The 12029-nt window shown below is 47.3% G+C and overlaps 1 protein-coding gene across 29 annotated transcripts in view; it reads right to left on the bottom strand.

Moving 5' to 3' along the window:
- The window catches only part of NRXN1 (neurexin 1), a 981700-nt gene extending 974209 nt beyond the window's left edge, over nucleotides 1–7491 (bottom strand). For 28 of the 29 annotated variants that reach the window (XM_081903670.1, XM_081903681.1, XM_081903676.1 and 25 more), the window contains exon 1: nucleotides 7181–7491. The gene's annotated coding sequence lies outside the window, so the exon portion shown is untranslated. The remainder of the gene's footprint in view (nucleotides 1–7180) is intronic. The other variant, XM_081903689.1, reaches the window with a different exon arrangement.
- Nucleotides 7492–12029: the final 4538 nt, after the last annotated feature.

The raw sequence follows: 12029 nt of genomic DNA, 5'->3' as shown, positions 1-12029 counted from the left end.
TCTTAAATTCATGAAAATGGGACAAGATCACAACAAGGCCGAACAGACGGTGAATTACCATAGTTGTTGCATTCCTTGCTAGAAGTAGGATTGTGTTTGTTATGTCTATAATATTTCTTGGAATCTTTTAGCTGTTGAAATTTTACATTATTGCAAAGGGGGGAGAAGCTGTATGATACAGCTAGATTGCTGTATCATACAGAACACAGTTCAGCCATCTTCTGCTATTACTCTTTTAGGACCAGGGATAGCCAACAGTGGCGCCTTCTAGACCCCAGCTCTCAATATCCCAGGCTATTTGTCATGATGGCTGAGGCTGATGGGAATTGTGGTCCAGGAACACCTGAAGGGGAACACATTGGCTACCTCTACTTTAGGATAAAGTAGAGGTAGCCAATCTCATCTTGGAATTAATTTGTGTGTGCGTGCGACTGTTTGTGTGTGGTGTGGCTAAAGCAGTTTGCATGTTTTAAGAAATACATCTCCCCCACCACTGCCTTGAACTCTCCCAGTTGTATATTTAACTTAATGAATAATACATATTTATTGATAGCTTTTCTATCGTAAATCTGTGTCCCACTTCAGTAGCACAAGCTGTCATCCAGCAGAACTCAGGCACATGCAATAGAAACACCCCCCCCCCTCAAAAAAGGCCTCAAAGTAGAAGTAACACCAGAGCACAACCTTCCCTAGACTATCAAATGTCATTTTCTTTCTTGATGTGCCTTGAGCAAATTTCACCCACTGCCATCCCTAATTTGCATTCTATTGCACAGTAACCAGGAGCATTCCAATGTTGTGGGAAGCTGAGGAGAAGGGGAATAGCTTGATATTGTGCAGTGATTGGTAGGAAGCAATATCTTGCAATTGTTGGTACAGTTTCGTATTCCAGAAAATGTTGGAATGAACAGTGCAGTGGTTTAGCAAATATAAATAATTTCAATCAGTTGCCAAGGTGCTTGACGCAGTTTAATGCCTTGTAAGTTCAAGATGGAGGGAGCCAACATTCTGTAATTTCTCAGGACATGTTTCTGTTTGTTTTTAATTTTTGCTTTTCAATTTTTGCTTTGCACATTTTAATACTTTGAAATTTCAAAGGAACAGAAGAGGAAACGGATAGCAGTAGCACTATGTAATTATTATTATTATTATTATTATTATTATTATTAATAATAATTAAATCTATATACTGCCCTTCATCCAAAGAACATGTTTAAGAACATAATAATGTGGTTTTCACAAGGTCAGACCATTGTAAAGTGAGTATTGTACCACTGACTGGAACTCACTTTCCAGTGTTTCAGATTACTTTTTCCTCATCCTAATGGGAGACTGAATGAATCTGGAACTTTCTCCATGAAAATAATGTTCTTTATCACTTATACCTCAGCTTATACCTCCCTGTATGAGTAATGGGACCACTTGGCAACAGCTACACAAATCAAGAATAGGACTTCATTGTATAATTTCTGAGAGTGAGCTCTATTTGAGGAGAGGGAAAGAAGTGTCTTGTTGGGACTGAAATGCCCCTCTCAATAAGGTATTCCTGTATGAAGGGATGTGGGCAGTGCATGAGGATGTGAAGCTGTGTGGTAGAAATGAAACTGTTCAATTAAATTAGAATGCATTTAGGGTGCTGTTCCCATATGCATTCAGGAACCCACTAAATATGGCCATACCTTCCAACATTTCACAGGTGAAAACAGGAGCGTGCTTCTAACATCCCAATTCTAACTCAGTGACCCTAGTCAGTGACCTCCAGCATTGCCCATTTGTCAAAGGCTCCTTGCTATCAGCTACAGTCTGCTTTAGCCTATCCTCCACTGAATGAGACCCAAAATGTGGTGTCTGACAATGCAACCATGGGCAAAATGACATGTTGCACGCTGCATGCTTACTATCAGTACTCGTTGATAATTATAGTTAATAATTATATGCATGTGAACTAGAGAAGAGGTGCATCATTGCACAGTCCACTTTTGATACTGGGTCTGAAGTGTGCACAGAGGTAGGTGGAACTCTGAAGAATGCAAACATGAGTACCTCATGCTAGCAAAATGCTAGGATGCAGGGCCAGCCCTACCATTGGGGGTAGGGGATACTGCAATTTATGGGAGGTGCTTGACCCCCACCACTATTCCTTCAGAAATAAATAAAGCTCCCTTTTCCCCTTCTATTATCCACCACCACCGCTCCTTTAGTACCCCCTTTTGTGGGGCTGACAGGGCTGCTTGTACCACACCACCTCCCTCCACCTCACCTGCAACCTGCAGCCCTCAGGTGTTGTGAGGGATGCTTCCCAGTCACCAGCTTCTTAGGTGGTGCCAGTCCAGCCAGCTTCTTTAAGCAGGAAGATGGGGACCACTGTGCCATATGCCTCAGGCGGCAAATTGTCTTGGGTCTACTCTGTGAGCAAGGCATCCTCCAAGGCAAAAACAAAAATGGGCGGAATAGGGGGCAAGGATCAAGGTTTATGACGGATAATATGGACTGTCCCTCATAAATAAGGAAAGGGGAAGCGCTTTAACGGTTGTGGGTTGTTGTGTTGGGGCTGCTGGTGGTTTGGTCAGCGCTGCTCAACTTGAGGGAAATTTCTTGGGCCCGAGACTGAGGGTCTTTTTCCACGCAGGCGCAGACGGCCTTGCGCGCGTTTGTTTGGACCCTCTGGGCAATAGCCGAGCACGGCCAGAACAGCAGCAGCAAAAGCCTCTCTTCACCTCCTGAGGCAAGAGCCAACCCCGCCGAGACTTCGACGGAAGACGCAGCCAGCAGGCCCTTCCCCACCTGGAGAGAGGCTCTGAGGCGGCAAGCGCCGCCAGCTGCCCCGGCCAGCCAGGTGTCTCTCCCCGCTGTCCGGAGGGCTGGCTGGGAAAGAGGCGCCACAATTTATGGCACCGCATTGAGCGTCCGCCGGCTCCTTCGTCCTCCCTCAGCCTCCTTCTGGCGCTCCCACACGCAGCAGCGGCGGAGGCAGCAAGCAGCTCCGCCCCGCCTCGCTCCGCCTTCCTCTTGCCCGGCAGCGCGCGCGCCAGGCTCGGTGCCTTGGCAATCTCGGCGCCTTGGCTGAAGGCAGGTGCGGGAAAGGAGCCCGGCTCCCCTTGGCTCTCCACAGCCCAGGCGCCGGCGGCGCACCCGCCTTCCCCCCGGGGAAAGAGAAGGAAGGAGGGGAAAGGAAGCGTCGTGCGTCTCCGTGCGCTTCGCGGTGTGTGTGTGTGTTTTGGAGAGCGGTGGCGCGCGCCTGCCTTTGGTCGAAAGTATCCCGGGGAAAGGGGTGGGGATCTCTCGAGCCTGCGGCCGGGGGAAAAGGATGCGTGATGCGAGAGGGTGGACGGGGTTCCTCGTCCAGCAGGTCTGGGGGAACGAAGGAGAATCGCCAGAGCAGAAAGCATCTGTCTCCGCGCGCGGCTGGTGCCTCTGATTGGCCGGAGCTCTCCAAGGTCCCGCGCATCGCTTTCTCAGCTCTGCTTCACGAGACGCTTTTTAACTGCAAGGCTCCGACCCGCAAGCGGAGACCTTCCGCGCGCAAAACACACACATGCACACATGTGCGCTCTGGCTCGCACCCCAAGAGTGTGGGTGTGCGCTGGATGCGACACACGCCGAGCCTGGAGCCTGGGTGTTGTTGTTGTGTTTTATGCATGCAAAGCATGTGCTCTGCCCCTGAGCTGTGGCCCTCCTCGCAAAATAAAAGGGGCTCTCGTCCTTTGCATGTTAGGTAGGGCCCATCCTCTGACCAGAAGGAGTTCTCAATGGGCCCAGCTAACCAGAGATCCTTGGAACCGGAGACGCCAAGAATCCAAACCCGCATGCAAACCGTGCGCTCTGCCTGTAAACCCTTCCTGGAAATGTGGGTGTGCTCAGTGAAAAATGCTAAAGGAAAGGGGGGCAGGCAATGAATATGTATCTGTGTTGGGATGCGAGGTGGGGGTGGGATAGTTCATTAATTACAGGAAATAGCTTCTTGAATGAGAGCTAATGAATTTGAAGGAGGATAACCTGTGTAGGAGCTGGAGGGATTTTTTTACTTGACCCAATGTTTCACGGTTGCGATGGGAGGTGGGGGGAAAACAGAATTGCAGAGCAAAGCTGCAGGAAGGGGTTCATTTGTACAGATGCAGGTGTGTGCCAGGGAGAGAGAGAAAGAATCGCATGGAAGGGCTGTGGGGGTTTTGTGTGGCAGAGTAAGGGGAGAGAATGCATCGATTTCGGGTGTTACAAAGAACTGCGGAAGGAACTGATTGTCTGCCTCACTCCCATTAGTGAAAAGAGGCTCTGTATGGAGAGAGAGAGAGAGAGAGAGACTTCCATCCACAGCAGTGAGCATCATAAGAGGCGTTTGGATAAGGAGTTGACTGTGCAAAAAAATAAAAAAAATAAAGTGAGGAGGCAACCGAGGGTGTGATCATATCTACGACATGAGGTGTCATGATAGCGAGGCATGAGTGAGCAGGAACTGGCATTGGGAGGGGGAGAATGAGCACCCCCAAGGAGTATGTGGAAAGTGTGTTGTGTTGTTGGGTGGGTAAACTGCAGAGGTGATAAAGTGCATGTGAGAGAGGAATGGTGTACACACGGCGACGGTGTGTCGTCATTAAATGTGCAACTTATTGCAGCCGCCATTGTGATGGGTGAACACAAGGGGTTACTGCAAGTGTAAGAAACAGAAGGGGATTTTTAATTTTTTTGGGGGGTGGGGGTCTCCCTGTGCCTTACTAAGACTGAAATGCATTTGCTGCAAGTGATGAGGAAAGTGTGTGTGTGTGTGTGTGTGCTTGTGGATTTGCATTTCTGTGTCTACAGGTTTGGAGATGAAAGGTGAACACCTGAAGAGAGCAACTATGTGTGTAAAGTGGGGTGGGGTGGGGCTGTTGCTGAGTCCACTGTGAGAAGTTGATCATCTGTGCGCCCAGTGGCATATACGATATGCATACAGAGGGAATGGAAATCTCCCAGAGATATTATGTTTTCCAAAAGTTCCTGGAGCCACAGCCATTCAGTCTGTGGCTTGGAGGAGAGTTTTTGTTTCTTGTCTGCATTTCATATAATCTTTAGAGAACGGCTATTGGCAGGGGTGGTGAAGGTGCAAATCCAAAAGGGGACGGGAGATGGGCGAGCTGTAGCTATGGATAGGTAATTGTCTGTATGATTTAAGAGTTAAAATGCTCTCAGAAAGGAGTCTCCTCTGGTCTGTGGTTGTGAGGTTATGTGGTTAATATTAGTAATTTTTTGGGAGGGGGGAATCATGTCTGTCCATCTCAAGAGGAAAGGCTATTGCTGGATTAACCACACATACAGGAAGGGTAGGAGCTGTGCCAGTGGGGAGGAAAAAGTGACCAGCTGCGTTGCTGGAAGATTGGACAAGGCTGTATGTGCTTGTCTGAACACACAAAATAGACCTAAGAGCCAGGAGTGAAGAGCAGAGTGGTCCCCACAAGTGTCAGCAGGAGAGAGACATTGAGCTAAGGAGATCCCTCTTCAACATCCTTCTTAGATGAAATTGATGGCCAGCCCCTTTTCCTTCTTCTCTCCCTCTCTCCCCCTCCCACCCCTCTCTCTCTGTGCTGCCCTCCTCCTCATGCATGTGTGTGTATATATATATATATATATATATATATATATATATATATATATATTGCCAAAACAGCAGCAAATAAAAAATAAATAAATAGCCACTTGCTTATTTATTATGGCTGATACAATGATAAACAGCACCGACTGTCTAGTCATTTGCAAAACAAGTGAAGCAGATATATATATATAATGGAAGATGGACTGCTGATTTAACAGGCATGCTTTTAAAGTGGGCTCTCAGACCTTTTAAATATATAAAGAAAGAGAGAGAGAGATTAAAACCTTTTTGTCCTTTCCCCCCTCCGTTTAATAAGGTGGGGATACAGTGTTGCACCGCTCATCAATAAATGCAACGCCCTCCTCTAAGGAAAAAAAAATAATACCTGATCGGGGTTTTTTAAAATTAAAATCACGTTTTGGTCACAGGTGCCCCAACTGAGCTATTAAAACAAGGGCGGAGGAGCGGGGGGGGGGGAGTGAAGAAGGGAAGGAGACTTAAAGCAAGGGAGACTGATACGACAATAAATCCTTAATAAATAGCAGGTCATTTTGGCACATACAGTCTTGGCAGCGTCCTGCTGTTATAAGTGTCCATAGGATTTTCTCCGGGTGCGGGAAAGACCTGGAGAGCACACGAATGGTAGACTCAAATAAATGAAAAAACGGGGAGCTCGGGGTGGAGGTGTTGGGGGGACACACAAAAACAACCTTTGCTGCAGCCAAAGAGAGCAGCGCTTTAGTTCAAAAGCGAAATCCTTAACACCACCATTATTTGTATTTATTTATGGTTACTTAGCGCCCCCTCCCCCATTTTCGTATATCCCTACCTACTTATTTCCTAGCATCGAATCCTTTCTTTGGCTACTAAAGGGGGAAAACACGAGATTATCTTCCTTTTTTCCTCTACCAAGGAAGGCTGCAGATACATATATAGATATATACATACGGATAAAATCCAAAATAAGGCACCAACAAGGCTAAGAGCAGTTTCTTCTAACCCATTAGGTAGGCAAAGGGGAGGCGATAGGGAGAACACCCCCCAAGCTCTCTCGAACGGATCTCCATCAAAAACGTCCCAAAATGCCAACCTTTCGTCAAACCACCTTGCCAGCTTCCCACCCGCTCCCCGAAACGCTCCTTATTCCCATTGCCCCATCTCCTTCCAACGTAGGTGTGCTGGGAGGAAGGAAGGTGGCTGGGGGGGGGGTAAAGTGGGGGTAAGGAGAGAGACATGCAAGAAGAGGATCGATTCCCACCCTCCCCTCTCCCCCCCATCCGCGAGTCTCCAAAACGCCAGCGAGACCTGCCTCCCCTCCCTCCCTTTCTCTCCCCCCCCCTACCCCACCCCCGATCGCGAATAAATCACCACCGGCAGCCTTTCAACTTCCTAACCAGCCACCATCGCGCCGAGATCGTCTACCTTTTCCTTCCCCCCAAAAAAATTGAGGAAAACGCCGCACGCCAAGCAGGGGCGCCTTCTCGCGCCTTCTCCTGCCTCCTCGACGGACCAGAGCGTCCCTAACCCGGGTCCTTAACGCCCGCAGCCTCCCCGATCTCCTCCGCTGCCGCCGCCGCCGCCACCTGTCCCCTCCCCAAGCCAGCTATTTACCTGCACGGCTGTTCCTTTCCGCTCGCAAGGACGGCTCTCGAGGCATGTGTTGGCCAAAGAGAATTTCCCTTAGGTTCCTTTTCTCTCTCTTTTTCTCTCTCTCTCCCTTTCCTTCTCTTCTTCCTTCCTCCCTTCCCTCCTCTCCCTCCGCTGAATAAGGCAGGATCGGCGGGGGTGGGGGGGGGGGAGAGAGAGAAAGAGACGAAGCAGGGGGTAGAAAGGGAGGGGGGTCTTAAAAAAAAAAAGTGCCGTCCGTTGCCTTTTCAGCAGCGTCAGGCTCCGGCTTCTCTCTATCTCGCAGAACCGGGGAGGAGAGGCAAGCGAAAAGGAGGGCTGGCGGGGGCCCACGTGACCGCCTGGTTGCTGTCTGTCTGCAAGAGGAGGGAGGAGCCGTCCTCTCTGCAGCATCGTGGACAGTAGCCGCTCCCTCCTTCCTTCCCTCCCTCCCTCCCTCTTTCCACGGCAGCCTCCATCTCTCCATCACAGCCAGGCTGGAGCAAAAGGGGAGAGACAGGTCCGCGCTTCATTTTCGGGGGAGGGGGGACTTGGGAGCTGGGGACGCGGGGTAGAACGAAATGCAATTTATAGATTGGATCCAAAACAGCCCCTTTGTTCCTTTTTTTTTCCTTTCTCTTTTTTGCACCAAATTCTGATCTTCTCTTCAAAGCCGGTGACGTGATCGTGCTTTCTAACACGCCCCCTCCCCAAGCCTTTTCCACAGCAGGGATCCTGTATATAGAGATGTGTCCTGCTGCTGCAGGTTCCCCCCCACCCCACCCCCAGAAAATGGAAACCTCGTGGAGCATTGCCTAGCGGTCGGTGGGTAGCAGAGGATGGGAACTGAGGAGGCAACCCCCCCCCCAATATTCCCCGCCTTCAGACCGGCTCTGGGTTTCCACAAGAGGCACGCAGGTACGCACCCTCCCGCTACACACACATCCCTGTTGTATTTATGTATGGATCAAGGCAAACATGCAACTTTATTTACAGAAAGAAAAGATGAAGACGCAAAGTGGACCTTCTTTACGCAGGGATGTTGAATGTTCCAGCACGTGCTCAGACAGCATTTGTGTGTCTGTGTGTGTGTGTGTGTGTGTGTGTGTGTGTGAGAGAGAGAGAGAGAGAGAGAGAGAGAGAAGTTTCCCTGCAACTCAATGGATTAATGTTATAGATGGAACCACCTTCTCTTGTGTCTTCTGCCAGGAGAATCAGTAGAAAGCCAAGTGAGAGATGAGAATAAGAAGAGCTCTTCTGTAAAGTCTACCTAAAGGTAAAGGGACCCCTGACCATTAGGTCCATTCGTGACCGACTCTGGGGTTGCAGCACTCATCTCGCTTTATTGGCCGAGGGAGCTTCCGGGTCATGTGACCAGCATGACTAAGCCGCTTCTGGCGAACCAGAGCAGCACACAGAAACACCGTTTACCTTCCCGCCGGAGTGGTACCTATTTATCTACTTGCACTTTGACGTGCTTTCAAACTGCTAGGTTGGCAGGAGCAGGGACCGAGCATCGGGAGCTCACCCCGTCACAGGGATTTGAACCGCCGGCCTTCTGATTGGCAAGTCCTAGGCTCTGTGGTTTAACCCACAGCGCCACCTGCATCCACCCTTATCACCAGTCAGACAGATACCTTTGGGGACCTCTGACAAGAAAGACACGTAGGCACCAGTCATCTGCTGTCACCTGCCTCTAAAATCTGGTACTTTGAGAAGTATACTGAATGTGATGGTTCTATTGAACTAGCATGGCTAACAGCCTATCAGCTATGAATATGCCTCATTTTAAAACCCAGCTAATGGCTGGGGTGCTTGTCAGCTTTTGATATGCAAAGGATCCTGCCTTAGGACTAGCCCTTTGGCTGCATCTTCTGGTCTCTCCTCTGCCATTGTGTCCCCCATAAAGCCCAAACAACTTTCTTCCAGCAAAATAACTCCAAAGCAGAAATAAATCAACCTTTCCACTTCCAGGTGGGGTCTGTATGCCTGTATGTTAAGTCAGGCTGGCCACTCTGACAGCTGGATCTTCCTTGTTTTAGGTTGTCAGGCTGGAATGGGATAGTCTAGCATCGAATTTGAAAACTTAACTCTATGCTACCACATATATACACTGGCAGAACAGTGAACTGCAAGCTCTGATGCACGAAACTCTTTACTCACCCCAGTTCCAACTGGATGCCTGCAAGATTCAGCAACTCAAATAAGCACATAATTTGAAAAGACTGACTTGCAAAAATTTGAATCCAGTTTTTGTGGTGATTCCTTTGCCAGGTCTCAAAGGAAGACAGTCGAGTCCAATCACTTTGAAAATTCAGTTTCATACATGAAATCCAAATTCATAGAGTGAAATCAGGGGTTTGCCTCAATACTATTTTTCCATGTTTTCACACATACCAATCTGCATTTTAGTGGTAATGCAGTTTAGCGGTTCTTGAAACACCATATTGGTACAGTGCCTGGACAATCACAGAGCACCACAATCACAGAGCACCACAACAATTCCACTTGCTGTCCTCCTTAATTCTCACCTAGCTCTGTTTCCCTCCTCAAGCTCTGCTTGTGTCTAAATTCTGCTCCTTGATCTGGGCTGGAGTCTTCAACTACAAAGACAGTCACTGTCCTGAGCTAGCACACCTTGCCTAGGCAGATCATACCACTCCTTGCCTCTGCTGTGCTTTTAAACTAGCACTTCACCTTTGATCTGAAAATCAGATATGAGAGCTTGGACTGTTTTTGTCAACATGGCTCAGTGGAGGAACACATGCATTGGAGGATAAGGCTCACAGCGGCTAGGCTACTAACCCTGATGAATGTGTTCTACCTCAATTATCAGAGGCAGTATTCTACTGAATACTGGTGGCCTGGAAGTTCTGGAGAGAAGAGTGTTGTTGTGCTCAGATCCTTCTCATATATATATATTAGTTTTTCAACATATCATTTTCAACAATAATTAAACATACTTTTACATCTTATACAATTTTTTGACTTCCATCAATCACATCTGAAAATTCACTTAATTTACATTTCTTATTTTCACTATTACTTTTAAATCTCATAACTAATATCTCTTTTCTTTCTCTTCTTTGCAATATTTCATATATTTCTCCTTACAAAACTTCTTGTAGTCCTACTAGCGTAATTTGTTAATTTCAGTTGCTCTTCAAATAATTCATATATTTCTTTCAATCATCTGTAAATCTCTAGTCCCGCAGGTTTCGAATCCTTCCTGTCATTTTATCCAATTCTGCGTAGTCCGTTCATTTTATCTGCCATTCTTCTTTCATCGGTATTTCTTCTTGCTTCCATTTCTGAGCCAAGAATACTCTTGCCACTGTTGTTGCATATAGCGCTCAGATCCTTCTTGCATGCTTCCCCATGGCATATGATTGGCCACTGGACTAGACGGGCCACTGGTCTGATCCAGCGGGCTCTTCTTATGTTCTTGTACAGAAGTCCACAGGTTTAATCCCTGGCATATGCAGGTACGACTGGGAATGCTCCCGTCAGAGTAGGCTATACTGAGCAAGAGTGACCTGTGGTTTGACTTGGTATAAGGAAGCTCATTGTGTTTCTGTATTCTTACCATCTTCTTGTGCAAACAGTCCGAGAAGGATTTGCCCACAATTTCGACACACTTTGCTTCCAGCTGGCCAACTTCTGAGCATAGGCATAAAATAGGAATGAAGATACTCCAGTAACATTTTGAAATAAAACATTAATCAAGGACAACATTGCTCTGTTCCATTAATTTATTTGTGTTTAGATGGAGGAGAGGAGGAGGAGGAAGCAGCTGGGGCTCGCAAAGACTCTGCCTGATATTCTTGAAAGCTTACACCAATCTGGATTTATTGTACTGCTCTAGAGGAACCATTCTTATGACTTGGCAAAGTGAGGGGCACCAACCTTTTTGTATTCGGTGGGCACACCTGTGATTGTTGAGGAAGTGCCGTGGGCACCACCCACAAAATGGCTGCCTTGGGGGCATGGTACAACACAAAGTGGCTGCCACCGGGGCTGGATTTAGGTTTGATGAGGCCCTAAGCTACTGAAGGTGATAGGGCCCTTTATATGTCCAGCTGCCCTTTGTCAACAACAAATTGTGGCTGTTTTGGATATATGCTATATTGTAATTTATGGACCTAATAGGTATCTAAAGCCATTTGCACATAACAAAATATGGATTTTATCAAAGTAATTGTTGAACTGGAATAGAATTAAGAAGAAGTATATTAATAGTGAAATAATTATTAAGCTCTAACTGTATGTAGGTTTTATTTTATTTGTTTTTTATCTCATAATTTGGAAATGTCCATTCAATTTTTTTTCCTTTAATTTTTTTGGGGGCCCCCAAGAGAGTGGGGCCCTCAGCTATAGCTTGTTTAACTTATACGTAAATCTGGCACTGGTTGCGACGTCTGAAAGAGCAGGAAAAGAGATGGAATCACAAAATGTGACGGAAAGGCACCTATACTTTTGCACTCACTTTTGGAGAGAAGCTCTTTTCACCTCTCCGCTCAGAACAGATGGGAGTGTGGGTGTCCAGTCCTGACAACAAATTAAATGTGGGCATGTTTAAGGGTGACATTTAGTGTAGGAAATGATGGACCACCGCAAACAGGAACTAAGCAGGAATAACTAGCAGCCTCTCATGCAATATGGATTTCTGAGGGGATATTTATTGAGACCTAAGGCAGGCCTCAAAAGAGGTACTGGTGAGCATACCTGTTGTTGACCCCTGTTCCTCCCCCTCCTCCTCCTTTGCTTCCAGTTGTGTTTTGCATACACAATCAGTCTTGCTAAGTTGGAATAAATACAGTAGATGGATTTCCTCAATTTTTCACTGAGGGCCTAT

This window comes from Podarcis melisellensis (genome assembly GCF_964234715.1).
Source record: "Podarcis melisellensis genome assembly, chromosome: 3".
Taxonomy (NCBI): domain Eukaryota; kingdom Metazoa; phylum Chordata; class Lepidosauria; order Squamata; family Lacertidae; genus Podarcis; species Podarcis melisellensis.
The sequence above is the reverse complement of the archived record's forward strand: the minus strand, read 5'-3'. Positions and strand labels throughout refer to the sequence as shown.